The sequence below is a fragment of the Balaenoptera borealis genome, assembly GCF_965194805.1.
Source record: "Balaenoptera borealis genome assembly, contig: HAP1_SCAFFOLD_483, whole genome shotgun sequence".
Classification (NCBI taxonomy): Eukaryota; Metazoa; Chordata; class Mammalia; order Artiodactyla; family Balaenopteridae; genus Balaenoptera; species Balaenoptera borealis.
The window spans coordinates 170278-189194 of record NW_028123714.1 but is presented as its reverse complement, the minus strand read 5'-3'; the positions used below and the strand labels follow the sequence as shown (position 1 = coordinate 189194).

The window sequence follows — 18917 nt, the reverse complement described above, 5'->3', positions numbered from 1 at the left end:
GTGCGGGGCACCATCCCCGTCTGAACTCACCCCACAGCTCAGCCGTCTCCCAGTGACCCAGACGCGTCACCACGGCCCCAGGGCTGATCCCCGACCAAGGTCAGAACTCCCCCCAGTGTGACGGCCCCCATGCCACTCCTGTGGTGGAAGGGACGGCAGGCAGAGACCAGGAGTAGAGTCTTTTTTATTAATGGCTGCGTTTTCAAAGAACCGTTTTGTTACCAGGAAAGCTCCCCAGGAAGGGATTGCATTAGTGCAACAAGGGGGAGCCTTGATGCCAGGCTTTCCAGACACTTCCAGGTGGAGACTTTTGGCCTAGGCCGGCCGCCGGGGACTCGGGGGCTGGGAGGACACACGGCCCCTCCCCCGCCCCGACGGGGCGCTAAGGCACCCGGCCCGCCTGGGGGGGCAAAACCCCGTGCCGTCAGCAGGCCGGCGGCTTGCAGCCCTCAACCTGCAGCCCTTTGCTCAGGAGGAAGGCGTCCTGCATGGGGTCACAACCCAGGAAGAGCTTCACCATGCCCTTGGCATCCTCGGAGCCCCCTGGCCTCAGAATGCAGCTTCTGTAGTCCATGGCAACCTGAGGAGAGGGGGCGGGGCTGCAGGAGGGTGGAGCACCCCCTTCACGGAGGGTGTGGATGTGGCCACCTCTGCTGTGACTCAACAAAGGGCAGGGGAGCAGGGGGTTCTGGGCAGGGCCCTCAGAGCCTGGCAGGCCCAGGCGGGCGGCACAAGCATCTAGGCCCAGGCCAAGGACCTCCGTGTTGGTCTGCACGGCAGGCCGGCCTCTCACCTTGCCACTCAGGACGCCCTCCTGCTTGAAACGAGTGTGTGGACCGTGTCCGCGGAGTACACCTCGCTGCACAGGTAGCCATAGGACTGGGCGTCGTAGCTTCCTGCCAGGTGGCCGAAGGTCGCAGGCAGGTGGGTCCCTGGGACACACGCGGAGAGGCTCCTGCCCGGCCCCCTGGCCGCTCCGTGCCCCTTCCCCAGAGCCCAGAGCTTGGGGCCTCAAAGCAGCCCTGTCTGAGTCCCCTGCCACTAGAGGGAGTATTGGCCCAACACTTCTAGAAAACGGGGACCTTGCGGGCAACTCAGTGGAGGGACACAAATCAATCTTTGCCGACTTTCTGCTGAAGCTCACGAGGGTTCACCCCTAAGCCTCTTACAGGGACAGCTGCCCGAGGCTCCGAGGGATGAGTCAGGGCTCGCCCTCCAGCACGGGGAGAGCGCGGGTTAAAGCGCTCACGAGGGAGTGAACTGCGTCTCCGCACCGACACGCTCGGGCAAACCTCGTCGACGCGTTCCGTCCAGGGTATGAAGCCCTCTCCTGCCTCTTCCAGGCTCTCCAGAAAGCACGTGCAGATACGCCCAGCCCACCCTCGGACTCCGCGGGCCACAGCTGGAGGGACCAGCCCAGGAACCCAGGCAGGAAGAGGCCAGAGGTCAGCGAGCCTCGACCAGAGCCCGTCAGTCGGTCCCCCTTCACACACCACCAGAGGATCCTCTTGACCTGGGCAGTAGCCGCCAACCGACCGCTAAGGTGGGCCCGGCGTGCGCTTGGCTACCTGGCGTGGCTGGGACCCCGAGGATCTCCTGGCAGAGGCGGGCATTGTCCTAGGCCGGGTCCGAGGGCGTCTGCGTGTGCAGGGCCTGGTCCACCTTGGCCAGGACGATCTGGCGCAGGTTGAAGAGGCCTGGAGGGCGGGAGGAAGGAGACGGGGGCGCTGGCACTGTGTCCAGGCCGCGCTTTCCAGCCGGGCGGTCCGGGAGCCCCTTTCCTTTCCCTCGGCCCGGCCGCACGGGGGTTGGCCAGCCGGGACTTGATGAGCTTGTCCAGCAGCTCCTGGGGGACGGCGCTGCTCGTGCCCCGCCGAGACTGGCAGCAGCGCCAGGGCTTCACAGGGCGCGGCGCTCCCGGCCCCAGAGCCTACCCTCTGGTTCTCATCCCCGGCTGTCACCAGAGTCGCAGGCAACGTGCCCTTCTTTTCGTTTGTCTTTTTTCCGGCCCTCGACCACGCAAAGGTGTGAAGCCCTGCCACTCGCTGCCACGTGGATGCACCGTGAGAACACGGTGCTCAGCGAGAGAAGTCAGACACAGAAGGACACACAGGGTGTGACCCCACTGAGGGGAAACGTCCAGAACAGGTAGATCCACAGAGTCAGAGTGGGTTCCTGGTTGTCAGGGACAGGGGAGGGGAGGGAATGATAACTAAGGGCGTGAGGGACCTTTTTGGGGTGAGGGAAATGTTCCAGAACAGGGCAGTAGTGACGGCTGCACAGCTCAGTAAAGTGTCCCCACGCGCTCCGGTTGCAGTCTGTGAGAGCATCGCTCTCAGGACGAAGGGCTGACTGCAGGAAGACTGAACGAGCACTGGGTCCTGGGCCCAGACGCTCATCTGGGGACCCCCCCCCACATTGGGAAGTCACTGGGACTTGCTGAGCCTCCACCGAGACTGGCAGCAGCCCCAGGGCCTCACAGGGCGTGGTGCTCCCGGCCCCAGAGCCTAACCTCTGGTTCTCATCACTCATCACTCACCAGCCTTGCATGCAACGTTCCTTTCTTCTATTTTGTCTTTTTTAAAGGCAACTCTTGAATACCTGTATTTAACATGCAGGGAACCAGTCCTGACTCCTTGATCTGGGACTTCCAGCCTCCAGAGTCTCGAGGACATCCACTTCCGTTGTTTACGCGCCCAGTGCGTGGGGTTTGATGATGGAAACTGACACCGAGGGCGTCTCCTCGTGCGGGGTGACATCAGCGGAAGAATCCCGTGGCGAGGGCCTGCCTGAGGACCACGGGAGAGCCCGGGCCCTCCCCGCCCCCTGCCTTCAGCCCCTCGCCCGCACCCTCCTGGGAGCGGAGCTGGTGCATCGCTTGCCAGAACTCATGGAAGTAGGTCTCCAGCTCATCATGCTGGAACAGGGAGGGCGGGTTGGGCGTAGGCTTGGTGAAGTTGGCCACCATGGCCGCGATGGCAATCTGGCGCCTCCCGTCCTGCTGCAGGCAGCCCGGCTGCAGGCCAAAGCAGGCCATGTGCCCGGACTTCCCTTCCCTGGGGAGGGACGCGGGTGAGGCCCCGCTACCCCCGCTACCACAGAGGAGCCCCGGCCCACGGCCAACAGGTTCCCCCACGCATGCACCGAGGGTAGAGGTCCAGGTAGAACTTGCTGATGGATGACCTTGCCCGAGGCCGCGTCCCGGACCGTGTAGAGCCTCACATCTTCATCTTCGTGACGCATGTTGGCGCCTTCCTCCAGGTCGAAGGTCAGCCCCAGCAGCTCCTGGGAGATGCCCAGCCGCCCGCGCGTGACCACCTGCATGGGGAAGGACTCATTGAGCAGGTACTGGTCCACGTGGTAGCGCGTCTCCTCCCCCTGGTTCATGTAGTAGCGCAGGTCCTAGACGTTGATGGGCCCGTCAAAGTGCAGGCCCCGCCTCTGGCACTCAGCCTTCTTTAGCTCCAGGATCACGGCCGCTCCTGCTCCCCGAGGGGCTTCAGCTTCTGGGCCAGCTCATCTGCGGGCGGAGGGGAGAGGCTCAGCTATGTCCCTGTGGCAGCCGCCCAGCCGCCCCCCACCCCACGCCCCTCGAGGCAGAATGAAGGGTTGGGGAAGGCGACCCCCAAGGGCTGACACAGTGGGGTCTCAGGCAGCACCACGTCCAGTCAAGGTCCACCTGACCCCCGTCCCCACTGGGACTCGGGGAGGCGGGGTTACCTAGGAAAGTGGCCACCACCTGGCTGGTCTTGGCCATGTTCATCTCCAGCACAGAGTCGGCACGCGTGCTGAATCCCAGCAGGCGGGACTTCTGAGCCTGCAGCCTTACCAGCTCCCCGAGGATCGCGCAGTTCTCCTGGAACCCAGAGACAGCCAGCGCTGGGGACCGTGGGCCACGCCCTCCCCACAGGCCCCGGGCCAGGTCTCTGTGGGTGGGAGGGCTCTCAGGCCACTGGCGGGCACAGCCAAACCCCCTCCCTCCTCCTCCTGGCCTGGATTTCTAGACACTTTGGTGCTGTCCTAACATGTGGTCTTTATGAACACAGGTCCTTTTGGAACCAGAAACGGCGTGAACCATGATGAGCTCTAAGGCCAAGGGCAGGAAGAAATGTGACCAGGCTCTCCAGGAGCCACCCAGGGGCCTCCCCGGGCTCAACAATACAAACTTGGCTGCCGTGCAGACAGCAGCTCATCCCCACGGCGCCCGAACACCCAGCCCCTGGACGGCGAGAGACCTGTTGCTGCAGGTGCCCCGTGGTTGGCTGGTGAGGCCTGGCCCCAGGCGTACGCCACCTTCTCTGGGGCCACCTCTCTGGGTCTGCGGTGGGGTTCTCCTGGGAGCCCCCAGTCACCACAGGACCAACGTGGCCTGTCTGCAGCCCAAGAAGGTGGGGACACAGGTCTGTCCCCCGTGGACATCACCCGCGAGGCCGAGCAAGCACCAGTGGTGTCTGCGGGGAAGATGAAGGGCTCATGCACAGCCCCCATCTACTGAAGATGCTAAACGGGAGAAGCACAGACTGCAGCCACATGCGGTATGGACCAAACGCAAGTGTCCTTGCAGGAACCGATGTCTGAATGTCGAGGCTGTTCCCGGGCCACAGTGAGAAGGCCCAGGCCCCACGCAAGGCACAGAGAGGGGATGGGGGGAACATCTGCGAATCTGAGCTCATCGGGCATCACCCCAGAAGGAGAGGGAGAGAGCCAGAAGGAGATACGGAGGGAGAGGGAGAGAGAGGGAGGTACAGACGTCTCTCCTTTCCCTGGGGGTTCTCTAGTGCAGCCAAGCCTGAAAACCACTGCATTTCGGGAGATGGGTCCTCGTGGAAAAGTTAAATAGTAGCTCATGGCATTATCGACACATATTAAAATGGCCCCAAATCTTGGGGAGTCAGGGAGGGGAGCTGGCGGCTGCCTCGTAAAGGAGGAGAGATTGGGCGTCAGAGGAGGTGCCTGCCTCCACCACCTCCGCCGCCGCTGCCCCCCCCCCCCAGGGCCCCGCAGACTTCATCTCCCAGCTGTGGTCCTGGGCTGGAAGGCAGCGGGGAGGTCAGGCCGTCCCAAGCATCAACGTTGACTTCAGGGCTGATCTGAAAGGCGCCTGGTGTTTGTTGAAGCAGAAAAAAGAGAAAGCAGTGGGCAGAGGATGGGAGGGGGAGGGAGCCCCCATCAGCCCTTCTCCCTGTCTCCCTCTCTGTCTCCCTCCCTCCCTCCCTCCCTCTACCTCCCTGCCTCTCACTCTCCCTCCATCTCTCCCTCTGCCTCTCTCCCTCCCTCTCTCCCTCCCTCTCTCCCTGTCCCTCTTGCCCTGTCCTGTCCCTCTCTCCCTCCCTCCATCCCTGTCTCTCTTTCCCTGTCCCTCTCTCCCTCTCCCTCTATCCGTCCCCCCTCCCTTTCCCCGTTTCCATCTCCCTCTCTGCCTCCCTCTTTCCCTGTCCCTGTTTCCCTGCTCTGCTCTCCCTCTCCCTCTCCCTCTTTCCCTCTCCCTCTCTCCCTGTCCCCCTTTCCCTGTCCCTGTTTCCCTGTTCCGCTCTTCCTATACCTCTTTCCCTCTCCCTCTCTCCCTCTCGTGCTCCCTCTCCCTCTCCCTCTCCCTCCACCTCCTTCCCTCTCCAGAGAGGGAAGGAGGTGGAGGGAGAGGGACAGGGAGCAGGAGAGGGAGGGGGAAGAGGGAGAGAGTGATAGAGGGAGGGAGGGAAAGACAAAGACATCTCTCCCTCCCTCCCTCCCTCCCTCTCTCCCTCCCTCTCTCCCTCCCTCTCTCCCTCTTCCTCGCTCCCTCTCCTCCCTCTCCCTCCGTCTCTCCATCTCCCTCACTCCCTCCCAGAGACAGAGAGACGAAGAGGCAGAGACAAGGGAGAGGGAGAGAGGGAGAGGGAGAGAGAGGGGGAGAGAGGGAGAGACGGAGAGAGGGAGAGAGAGAGAGGTCTCTTCCTCCCTTTCCCTCTCTCCTCCTTCTCTCCCTCTCTCCCACTCTCCCTCTTCCCTCTCCCTCCCTCCCCCCTCCCTCTCTCCCTCTCCCCCTCTCCCTCGTCTCTCCCTCTCCCTCCATCTCTCCCTCTCTGGGAGGGAGTGAGGGAGAGGGAGAGACAGAGGGAGGGAGAGGGTGAGACAGAGGGAGGGAGAGGGAGAGAGGAAGGGAAAGGGCGAGGGAGGGAGAGGGAAGGAGGACGAGACGTCTCTCCCTCTCCGTCTCCCTCCCCCTCCCTCTCTCCCTCTCCCTCCCTTCCTCTCCCTCTCCCTCTCCTAGAGGGAGGGAGGGAGAGGGAGAGACAGAGGGAGAGGAGAGGGGGAGTCGGAGAAGGAGGTAGGGAGAGGGAGAAGGCGAGAGGGTGCCTGCTTCCCTCTCTGTCTCCCTCCCTCCCTCCCTCCCTCTCCGTGTCCCTGTCTCCCCCCTCTCCCTCTCCCTCTGTCTCTCCCTCTCTGGGAGGGAGAGAGGGAGAGGGAGAAGGAGGGAAAGTGATGGAGGGAGGGAGAGGGAGAGAAGGAGGAGAGAGGGAGAGGGAGGGAGGAAGAGAGCTCTCCCTCTCTCTCCCCTCTCTCTCCCCCTCCCTCTCTCCCTCTCCCCCTCTCCCTTGTCTTTGCCTCTCCCTCCGTCTCTCCCTCTCTGAGAGGGAGTGAGGGAGACGGAGAGACGGAGGGAGAGGGAGAGGGAGGAGAGGGAGGGAGGGAGGGAGAGACGCTTCCTCCCTCCCTTTCCTCCCTCTTCTCCCTCTCCCTCTCCCTCTCCATCTAACTCTCCCGCTCCCTCCATCTCTCCATCTCCCTCACTCCCTCCCAGAGGGAGAGGGGAGGGAGAGAAGGAGAGGGAAAGAGGAGAGGGAAGAGGGAGAGGAAAGAGGCAGAGGGAAGAGGCAGAGAGGGAAGAGGGAGAGAGGGAGAGGGAGAGAGAGGGGGAGAGAGGGAGAGACGGAGAGAGGGAGAAAGAGAGAGGTCTCTTCCTCCCTTTCCCTCTCTCCTCCTTCTCTCCCTCTCTCCCACTCTCCCTCTTCCCTCTCCCTCTCTCCCCCCTCCCTCTCTCCCTCTCCCCCTCTCCCTCGTCTCTCCCTCTCCATCCATCTCTCCCTCTCTGGGAGGGAGTGAGGGAGAGGGAGAGACAGAGGGAGGGAGAGGGTGAGACAGAGGGAGGGAGAGGGAGAGAGGAAGGGAAAGGGCGAGGGAGGGAGAGGGAAGGAGGGCGAGACGTCTCTCCCTCTCCGTCTCCCTTCCCCTCCCTCTCTCCCTCTCCCTCCCTTCCTCTCCCTCTCTCTCTCCTAGAGGGAGGGAGGGAGAGGGAGAGACAGAGGGAGAGGAGAGGGGGAGTCGGAGAAGGAGGTAGGGAGAGGGAGAAGGCGAGAGGGTGCCTGCTTCCCTCTCTGTCTCCCTCCCTCCCTCCCTCCGTCTCCGTGTCCCTGTCTCCCCCCTCTCCCTCTCCCTCTGTCTCTCCCTCTCTGGGAGGGAGAGAGGGAGAGGGAGAAGGAGGGAAAGTGATGGAGGGAGGGAGAGGGAGAGAGGGTGAGGGAGAGAGGGAGAGAAGGAGGAGAGAGGGAGAGGGAGGGAGGAAGAGAGCTCTCCCTCTCTCCCCCCTCTCTCTCCCCCTCCCTCTCTCCCTCTCCCCCTCTCCCTTGTCTTTGCCTCTCCCTCCGTCTCTCCCTCTCTGAGAGGGAGTGAGGGAGACGGAGAGACGGAGGGAGAGGGAAAGAGAGGAGAGGGAGGGAGGCAGAGGGAGGGAGGGAGGGAGAGACGTCTCCTCCCTCCCTCTCCTCCCTCTTCTCCCTCTCCCTCTCCCTCTCCCTCCAACTCTCCCGCTCCCTCCATCTCTCCATCTCCCTCACTCCCTCCCAGAGGGAGAGAAGGAGGGAGAGGCAGAGACAGGGGAGAGGGAGAGAGGAAGAGGGAGAGAGAGGGGGGAGAGAGGGAGAGGGAGAGAGGGGGAGGGAGAGAAGGAGAGGGAAAGAGGAGAGGGAAGAGGGAGAGGAAAGAGGCAGAGGAAAGAGGCAGAGGAAAGAGGCAGAGGGAAGAGGGAGAGGAAGAGGGAAGAGGGAGAGAGGAGAGAGGGAGATAGGGAGAGGAAAGAGAGAGGGAGAGGGAGAGAGGGAGGGAGAGAGGAAGAGACAGAGGGAGAGCGAGAGAGGGAGTGGGAAAGAGGTAGAGGGAGAGCGGAACAGGGAAAGAGGTACAGGGAGAGAGGGAGGCAGCGAGGGAGGAGAGGAAGCAGGGAGAAAAGAGAGAAAGAACACACCGTCTACATTTCTGTCAAATGACACCGGGGATCCTTACACAACCAGGAGAAAGTAACACAGGGAGGCTCTTTCTCAGCTGGAACTGGAACTGCAGACGGGGCCAAACACCACCAGGCTGGCCACACGTGTCCAGCCGCCGCTCCAGCCCCGTCAGCCGTGAGTCCGGTCACCAGGGCTCTGAGTGTCTGCTCCAGGGAGCTGGGGTTCACCCTCTCACCCGGGAGGCCGGGCCAAGAGAGCAGGGCCCCGGGCTGGACACATAGGGGAAAACGCATCCCCACAGGACAGCTTGTGCGAGCAGATTCAGCTACCAGATTCTAGAGGCCCGGGACCACCCTGTGGCCCGTGAAACCCAGGAGCCACGAGGGTCTTGCAACATGATTCCTGTCCGTTGGACTGTAAAGTTTATGTAGGGAATCTTGGAAACAGTGGTAACAAGGCTGAATTGGAACGAGCTTTAGGCTATTATGGACCACTCTGAAGTGTGTGGGGTGCTAAAAACCCTCCCGGCTTCGCTCTCGTTGAATGTGAAGATCCCCGAGATGCAGCCGATGCTGTCCGAGAACTAGATGGGAGAACACTATGTGGCTGCCGAGTAAGAGTGGACCTGTCGAATGGGGAAAAGAGAAGTCGAAATCGTGACCGCCTCCTTCTTGGGGTCGTCGCCCTCGAGATGATTATGGGAGGAGGAGTCCTCCACCTCCCGCACATCTCCAAGATGGAGAGCCTTCTCCGTCAGCCAGAGCAGGTCCCTTTCTAGATATAGGAGAAGAGAGAGATCCCTGTCCCAAGAGAGAAATCACAAGCCGTCCTGATCTTTCTCTAGGTCTCCTAGCCGATCTAGGTCAGATGAAAGGAAATAGAAGACCACTTTGCAAGAGGAGTGGTGTACAGGCAATAACTTCATTTGGCAGGAGTATGTACAGAAAATTCAAGTTTTGTTTGAGACTTCCGAAGCTTGGTGCACTTTTTAAATGTTTTAGTTGTTCACATTTGTTTGTCTCTTGGGACAGTGACACATAAAGGTGTCATTCTCTATGGTTTGAAATGGGTCCTGGGAGGCATGTAATATGAAGAATTGTTACCTTACAATGTTCCCTTAAGCAAAATTGAACTTGCTTTGAATTTTTGGTCTTGCCTAGACTGATAATAAAACTCTAACTCCTGCCCACCTAAAGTGTGATGTTTACTATTATGGAAACAACACTGGCAAACATTGAAAAGACTTTCTGTAGCTGGGATATGGTATGCAGCTGTAGTTAAGCAAGCAGTCTTTAAAAGGTGCTGTGAACCCAAGCCAGCAGGTAAAAATGAAAGCTGCACCCTTACCCTAGATTAGAGGTTTAAAAATTCCACTAGTCTTCACACCGGACAAGAGATTGTCCAGGGAGTTTAAAATCTAAGAAGTTTCAAGGAAGTTAGTTTACCTTTGAGTTAGGTCATACGTCCCCTCTGTGATTGCTGTACATGAATACATAGCTCTTTGTAATATTTTTTGGAAATTTGAGATTATCAAGATACCAATGTCCTGCCAGATTAAGAGTATATTGTAGAGCTGAACTTTGAGTTACTGTGCAATTTTTTTTTTCATGCTGTCATTTGTAATATGTTTTGTGAGAATCCTTGGGATTAACGTTTTGGTTGCAAAAGAAAAAAAGAAAAGAAAAGAATCCGCCTGCCAATGCAGGGGACACAGGTTCAAGCCCTGGTCCGGGAAGATCCCAGGTGCCGCAGATCAACTAAGCCCGTGGGCCACAACTACTGAGCCTGCACTCTAGATCCTGGGAGCCAGAACTACTGAGCCCCCGTGCCACAACTACAGAAGCCCACACGCAACGAAGACCCAACGCAGCAAGAAAAAAAAGACGATACTGGCCAGGTGATCAAGGGTAAAATCGTTTGTCATAAGTCCCGTTGATGGTGTGTATCCTTGATGTGACCTGAGGAGAATGGCATTTTTATCTCTGTCTGGGTCTTCCGCCCCAAACCCCATAACTCCAGACCAACCATAAGAAAACATCAGAAAACAAACAGACTAACAAATTGAGGGACAAAACACCTGACCAGTCCTCCTCAAAACTTTCAAGGTATCAAAACCCAGCGACGTCTGAGAAATGTCACAGCCCAGAGGAGACTGGGACAGAAAAAGGATGTTAGGGGAACACTAGGGAAATTCTAATAAAGTGTGGACTTTAGTTAATAACAATGTATCCATCTGGGTTCCTTAGTTGGATAAACATGTCACACTAAGGTACTAATGAGTTGGAAATAGGGGTACTGGGTCAGGGTCCACGGCACTCTGTACACTCTGTACAGATCTTTGCAACTTTTTTGTAACTCTAAGCTCTTGTAAAATTAAGCGAGTACTGAACAGAGCTAAGAATGTTATTTCCCTGATTTGAACATGCCTGAGTTTCTTTTCATGGTCACATTTTTGCTATTTGGATGTGTCTTGGAATCAGTAGCAAAGGAGAGTTGCCAGCCCCTGGGAAGATGTGGGTGGTTCGCAGGTGGCTTGCTCTGGAGCTGAAGACCACGGTGGGAAGTCTGCAGCCTCGGGCTGCACTTAGAAACATGGGAGGGGATGGGCCAGCTCAGTTAGGGATGGAACCTATAAATAAAACTTTTTTCTTTTCCGTTATGGCTTATCACAGGATACTGAATATAGTTCCCTGTGCTAGACAGTAGGACGTTGTAGTTTATCCATCCTATATTTAATAGTTTGCATCTGCTAACCCCAAACTCCCAATCCAACCCTCCCTCACTGTTTCTCCCCCTTGGCAACCACAAGTCTGTTCTCTATGTCTGTGAGTCTGTTTTTGTTTTGTAGACGCGTTCATTTGTGTCGTATTTTAGATTTCACATATAAGTGAGATCATATGATATTTGTCTTTCTCTTCTGACTTACTTCACTTAGTATGATAATCTCTAGGTCCATCCACGTTGCTGCAAATAGCATTATTTCATTCTTTTTATGGCTGAATAATATTCCATTGTATATATGTACCACATCTTCTTTATCCATTCATCCATCAGTGGACATTTAGGTAGCTTCCATGTCTTGGCTACTGTAAATAGTGCTGCAATGAACGTTGGGGTGCATGTATCTTTCTTTCTTTCTTCTTTCCTTCTTCCTTTCTTCCTTTCTTTCTTTCTCTCTCTCTCTTTCTCTTTCTTTCTTTCTTTCTTTCTCTCTCTTTCTTTCTTTCTTTCTTTCTTTCTTTTTTCTTTCTTCTTTTATTGTCACACGGCATGTGAGATCTTAGTTCCCTGACCAGAGATGGAACCCACGCCCCCTGCACTGGAAGCATGGATTCTTAACCACTGGACCACCAGGGAAATGCCAGGGGTGTATGTATAGTTTTGAATTAGAGTTTTCTCCGGATCTATGCCCGGGAGTGGAATTGTGGGACCCTATGGCAGCTGTATCTGTTCCTGCACGCCTCACATCAACCACCTGCACTCCAATCCTTGCTCTCAACGTCATCTTCGGGGAACCCAACCTGCGACAGGGACCTTGACAAGAAGAAATGGCTCAGGGAAAAGCTACCTGCACGGGGAGGAGATAGAGACCATCGCCCCTGGGGTGCGGAGGGGAGAGTGGGTGCAGAGGTTTGTCATTTCACCCCCGATACTCATCTCAGCCCTCGTGGCTGCCCCACTCTAGGTCACCTCGGGATACAGAGGTGAGCCGGTTAGAGTCCCTGCCTGTGCAGGAATCGGGGCACCAGCGGGTCTGAATAATACTAGTGCAGGGTCTCCCCCGTGGCACTGGGGTTATTCGGGGCGGGTCATCCTCTGCTGAGGGCCCCTCCTGGGCACTGTGTGGGGTTTAGCAGCATCCCTGGCCTCACCCATTTGATTCCAGGGGCCCTCCCTCCCAGTTGTGACAACCACAGATTTTCCCCACACATCACGGAAGAACTGGGTGAGGCGGGGGCAGGATGGCTCTGGGCGAGGACAGCTGTGTTGAAGCAACCAGCCTGGCCCAGGGCAAGGTCTGCCCCAATCCCGTCAGCGCCTGCATTTAGAACTGCCCCTTTCCTCTCCCACCTCCCCTGCCCTGCAGTGGTCTCCGAGACATCATCCCCATGTAATAAATCACACCTTCTCAGTTTACTGTTTGCTGCCCTCGCTAGAACGTGAGCTCTTTGAGGACAGGGATGCTGTTATGTCCCCAGCACCTAGAAGAGTGTCTGCTGTGTAGTAGATGCTTCATAAATACTTGCTGAATAAAGGAGTTGAATAAAGGGATGAGTGGATGAATGAATGAAGGTTACAATGGAAGGAGGGGGGAGATTCCCTTTCTGGCTCTCGGGGGTTGGGAGATCAAGTGAAAGATCTGTCCTAAATAGGCTGACCAGCCTTCTGGGGTTCCCCGGGACTGAGAGTTTCCCCAGAGTTCCAGCGCTCAAACCTGAGCGGTCCTGGGCAAACTGGGGGCGGGTGTTGGTCACCCTATCTAAACACAGTAACAATTCCAGCTGCAATAGCAATGGCCAATGACCTCTACGGTCTTATTGACCATGCACAGTTCTCTACCTGGCGGGGAAGGGTGGGCCGGGATTGGAATTCTGGTGATCCAGGGCGGGTGAGGGCACACCCCGGGCTTGTGGAGGGGAGTCCAGGAAGGTTCTGGAGGAAGTGACAGTGACACAGGAGGGAGGGAGGAGTCTAAGGAAGAACATCCCACATGACAACCTGTGCCAATGGCCCTGGGCCCAAGGTCACACCTGACCAGGGCTTGCTTTTTTTTTTTTCTAATTTACTTTTCCCCACATGGATATGCAATTGTCCTAATGCCATTTATTGAAAACTCCTTAATTTCCCCACTTTCTATCATATCAAGTTCTCATATATCTGTTTCTGGACCTTTTTTCTATACCATAGAGCTATACGTCCCATCCTTGCACCACTAGGGCTGTTTCATCACTATAACTTTATTTATTCATTTTGTTTTGGCCGTGCTGTGTGGCATGTGGGATCTTATGTCCCTGACCAGGGATCGAACCCGCGTCCCCTGCAGTGGAAGCTCGGAGTCTTAATCACTGGACCTCCAGGGAAGTCCCCAGGGCTTGCTTTGACATCCATGGAATGGTGGCAGGTGGGCACGGGGAGCAGCTGTCTGTGAGCCATCCTGGGTAGAAATGCAGGGTGGAGGGGAGGACAGATGGAGCTGGAGGGGAAGAAGCGGAGGAGGGAGGGAGGAAGGGAGGGAGGCCGGGGGAGAGACAGACAGAGAGTTTCCGGAGACAATAGCTCTGGCCGTGTCCTAGGGCATGAAAGCTGAAAATAGCTCCTAGTGCCGGGAGCCTTGGAGCCGGAGGCTGGGAGCCAGGGTGACTGGCTCTCCTCCCTGGTGTGCGTGTGTTGCGGGGGGGTGGGTGGCTCTGGGCTTCTCAGGCTGGGAATGGGGTGCACAGAGCAGGAACGGAGCAGGGACCCTTCTCTCTGGAACCTCGTGGGCCATCCTCAGCTCACAAAGCTGAGCCACTCCTTGCCCTACGAGTGGGGGGCTTATCCTCCCTGTCCCCTGGATCATACCCCCTCACACACAACTTCCCCGTGTGTGTTCCCAGCAACCAAGAGAATCTGTTTTTAAAAGATTTGGGGGAGGGGGGTAACCATACAAACAAGAGCAGAATGGATACTTTTTCAGGATATGAATGGCTCTGTGTAAGCCCACCCCCAGGGTAACCACAGTCCTGACCTCTAACACTCTTGACGAGTCAGCCTTGGTCTGGGCTTGCGGACCCACGGAAGCTTCCTCATTCCCTCCTTCAGATCCCGACTCTCCCTCGGCGTCTTTGTGAGAAGCACCCGGGGAAGTGGGACTGCTAGGCTGTACTGCTGCTAGAACTCCACCTGGGCTCCACCAGGCTCCAGCCCCCCGCCCTGTCCACCTAACTGACCCTGAGGCACCTCAACTGGTAGGAGCAGCATCACCTTCCCTCCTGGGACTCGTGATACTTAAGGGAGACACCGAAAGACAAGCCTTTGGCTCCCTGGCTGGCAAAGAGCAGGTACTCAATTGTCATAAGTGTCCGTATCAGTGAGGGTTCTCCAGACAAACAGAATCCATATGGGGTGTGTGTGTATATACACACACACGTACATATGTACAAGCATACAAAAATATACAGCTGTGTACATATGCAGTATGCGTACACACATATACACATATAGTATATACAATACACACATACATATATACACACATATAAAATGCAGTTTGTATATATACAGTATGTATACACACATATACACACAATATAGACAATACACACATACATATACACTATACATACACACATATAAAATGCATAGTTGGTATGTATACAGTATGTACACATACGTATAACATATGCAATATACACACCTAGGTACATATATAGCATACGTATATACACACATACAAAGATATTTAGGTGTGCATATAGACAGTATACATACATACACATATAATATATGCAATACATACACGTACATACATATAGACACACATATACACCTACATATAAAAGCATATAGCATAAAAATATATATGTACTGTATATAGAAATTCATCGTATATATACATACATATATCATATATATAAGATATATACACATACATATATACAATGTGTACACACACACACCTATATGTAAATATGCGCATGTACATACACATATAAATTCATACGCAAGTGTGTATATAATAGTATATTCATATATACATATAATACCTAGAAACATATTGGGGGGGAGGTGTCACGGTACGTCAAGGGCGGGAGTCGAACCCGCCACCCCAGGCCCCGAGGGGTCTCCCCGGGTCTCCACTTCGGGCCGGTGGGTGTGGCCGGGGGGGGGGCAGCTGAAGACGTGCGTGCGTGCTTGCGTGCGTACGTGCGTGCGTGCGTACGTGCGTACGTGCGTGCGTGGGGGCGGGTCCACGGGGCGGGAGGCGCTCGCTGCGAGTGAGTGGTTCAGCCGGGCCCCGGCTCATTGTGCTTGCCTCACGCCGGCCCCAGTTGGCAGCAGCGCTGGAGGCCCCGGGCCTGTGACCACAAAGAGGGAGCCGGGGGCCGGACGGGAGCAGGCCGGCGGCGGCGGCGGCGGCGGCGGCGGCGCCGGCTGAGGCCCAGGCCAGGCTCCCTCCCCTCAGCCTCCCGCCCGCCCGCCTGTCCCGCCCCCGCCGGCGGCGCCCCGCCCCTCCCCCAACCGCCAGACTAGCCTGGTGCGGGGGCCGCGCGCGAAAACGTGGGGGAGAAGCTGAGGCTGGAGTCGCCCGTGGTGGCCGAGCCCGCCGTCTACCCATGGCTGCTGCTGGTCTACGTGAGTGCCGCCCGTCCCCTCTTCCCGGACCTCCACCTCTCTTCCCCCACGGCGCGCGCTGAGCCCACCGAGTAACGGAGCGACTCAAGTCGCCAGACCCTCTTTGGAGCCCCCCTTCCCGCCCTGCCTGGTTCTCCGCGGCTGTTTGCAGCCCCCGCGCGCAGGGTGGGCAGAGGGGAGCCGGGGCCGGCCGGGGGCACAGACTCGGCAGCGGGGACCCCGCGCTTCCGAGGGGCGCCCGAGCCGGTCTGCCGTTGGCCCTGTAGGGCTGGGGACCCAGGTCCGCCCCCTCCCCCCGGCCTGGACTGCCGGCGGGCTTGCCCTTCCATACTTTATGATCTGACACGTCGGGTTTCTTTTTCCTGGCCAGCTTTACCATTACCTGACCAGCTTTCCCAGCATCCCCTGATAATGTGTTAGATATTCAAGTTTTAGGGCCCGGTCCCAGCCCTATGGAATCAGCAACTCTGGTGGGGCTCAGTGATCTCTGTTACAACAGGCCCTCCAGATGATTTTTATTCACCTTAAAGTTTGAAAATATCTGCATTGTCAGCTGGCCGAAGCGTCCACCAGCAGGTGAAGGGGAGTGGCGCCTGGAAAAGATAGGGACTAGCCAAGGTAAGTACAGTAGCATTTGCCATGGTAGTAATGGAGAATGCCTTTTCTCCACTGGTTGGCACAGACTAGTATCTGGGAGCAGTGGCAGGGTTATTTAGGATGCTTTACATTGCAGTGTAGAGTGACCGCTGTCCTGGTTTGCCAGGGACTTCCCCTGTGTGAGCACTTAAAATCTCATCCTGGCAAACCCCTTAGCCTTGGGTTTGATAAACTTAGGGAATAACATGAAATTTAGGGGAAACATGATCTAGGTTTTGGGCAAGTCACAAGTGCTAATTAAAGCTAAGCAAGTATGGACAACATCTAGCTTTCTTTACCCCTTTGCGGGGAGGTAAATCTTGATTGGGTGAGAGGACTTATTGTTAAGAGATCTTTGTAGAAACATCCCCTTCTGCTTAGTCCGCTGGTTCTCCGTTCTGGCTAGACATTGGCATCGTCTGAGGAGAGTTAAAAGGATTGTATTGGTCTAGCATGACCAACCGTCGGTGTGAGGGTTTTTAAAAAGTGCTTCAGAGGATTCTAATGTGCAGCCAAATTTAGGTGCCACTGCTTAAGCTTTTGAACCGCTGCTACGTATTTTCACCTCATCTTGCTGTGAGAATATCCAACTGTAGTTGAGGTTTGTTGTTTTTCTTTTTCTTTTTTTAACTGTCTTATTATAAGATTTACTATCTTAAATAAGATTGAATGGACAGAAAATCCTGCTAGTCCATCTGGTATAGCTGGATACCCAGAGTAATATCGTTAAGATATGTACCATTTAAGTATTGTGACTGGCCTTTTAAAAATTAACATATGCATTAAATTAGTATTGATAGTATAGATCTCTTTCGAAGTTGTCATGTTGGGGAGCTATACCTCTAATCTGCTGCCATTGCTAAATATCTGGACACCTCTTACTAGGAATTGCTTTTAAAAATCTTTAGGGATTAAAACCAAGATTGCTGTATTATTTGTACTGGGACCACAAAAACCTCACAGAGTTCCCCCGCTGTACCTTCTACCCCCATCTCTAACCCTTGGCAACTTCTAATCTGTTCTCCATCTCCACAGTTTTGTTATTTTAAGAATAATATGTAAACATAATCATGAATTACTTAATCTTCGGAGATTGGCTTTTAAAAACTTTTCCCTCGGCATCATTCCCTTGAAGTTCATTTCAATTTTTGCATATATTAATAATTTGTTCCTTGTTGTTGCTCGGTAGTATTCTATCATAAGATTTTATCACAATCTGTTTCAACATTCACCCATTGAAAGACATTTGGGGAGTTGCCAGTTTGTGGCTATTAGAAATAAAACTGCTATGAACATTTATGTGTAAGTTTCTGTGGGAACTTCATTAAGTTTTTGTTTCTTTTGGATAAATGCTCAAGAGTACAATTACTGCATTGTAGGGTGAATCTACTTTTAGGATTAAAAGAGACTGTCAAGCTGTTTCTCAGAGTGGCTAAACCATTTTATTTTCCCACCAGTGATGTGATATAATTTTTCTACGTACTCGCTAGCATTTGATGTTGTCACTATACTTTAATTTTAGTTATTCTCTGATATCTCATTATGGTCTTAATTTGCATTTCCCTGATGGCTAACGATGTTGAACATCTTTTCATGTGCTTCTTTGCCATGTGTTTATTCTCTTCCATGAAATGTCTGTTCCTGTCTTCTGCCTATTCTCTAGTTGGATTTTTTTAAGTTGTTTGGAGAGTTCTTTGTATATTATAGATACAAGTCATTTGTCTCCTATGGGATTTTCAAATATGTTTTCCCACTGTGTAATTTGAGTTTTCATCCACTTAAAAGGATCTTCTATGAAGCATTTTTAACTCATTTTGATGAGATCCAATTGATCAGTTTTTGCTTTTATTGATCATACTTTCGGTGTCAAGTCTAAGAATTATTCACCTAGTTCTAGATGCCAAAGATTTTCTCCTATTTTTTTTTTCTAAAAATGTCCTGCTTTTACATTTAAGATTATGATCCACTTTGATTTAATTTTTGTGTAAGATGTGTAAGGTTTAGGTTAAGGTTCATTGTTTGTTTGTTTGTTTTTGTCGAGGGATGTCCAACTGTTTCAGTACCATTTTTTGAAAAGTCTATTCTTCCTTGATAGCTTTTGCACTGCTGTCAAAACCAAGTTAAATGTATTTGTGTCAGTCTATTGCTGGGTTCTCTGTTCCATTCCATTGATCTATGTATCTACCCTCCATCATTACTGCGAAATCTTGAAATTGGGTAGATTAATTCCTCCCATTTTAATCTTCCTTTACAAATTGTTTTAGCTATTCTTCAGCCTCTTCCTACCATATAAATCTTAGAATAAGCTTGTCTACATCCACAAAAACCTTGAGGGCATTTTAAGAGTAATTGTGTTAAGCCTCTTAACTTGGGGAGAATTGACAGCTTTATTATGTTGTGTTTTCTAATCCATGAACAAGGTATGTCTCCCTATTTGTTTGGGACTTTTAAAATTTTCTTCATCAGCATTTTGTAATTTTCAGTATAGAGGTCCTATAAATGTCTTATTGGGCTTCTATTTAAGTATTTATTTAGGTCAGTTGTAAATGGCATCACATATTTTTATTTAAGCTTCTACACATTTGTTATTAATATATAATTTGATAAAATTGTGTGGATCTTGTACTCTAAAACATTTACAAACTAATATTATTTCTCAAGCTTTTTGTGGATTCCTTGGTATTTTCTCCATTTAGATTATCATCTCATCTTCAGATACAGACAGTTTTAGTTTTCCTTATT

At 53.9% G+C, this 18917-nt stretch overlaps 1 pseudogene across 1 annotated transcript; it reads right to left on the bottom strand.

Annotated features, from left to right (window-relative positions):
• Window positions 1-424: 424 nt before the first annotated feature.
• On the bottom strand, window positions 425-3862 carry LOC309621469 (thimet oligopeptidase-like; annotated as a pseudogene). The gene is made up of 7 exons: window positions 3721-3862; window positions 3145-3520; window positions 2861-3056; window positions 1804-1855; window positions 1569-1697; window positions 794-932; window positions 425-580 (listed from the first exon to the last, which is right to left on the bottom strand). The product of its transcript is annotated as a thimet oligopeptidase-like (transcript).
• Between the last annotated feature and the right edge of the window lie 15055 nt (window positions 3863-18917).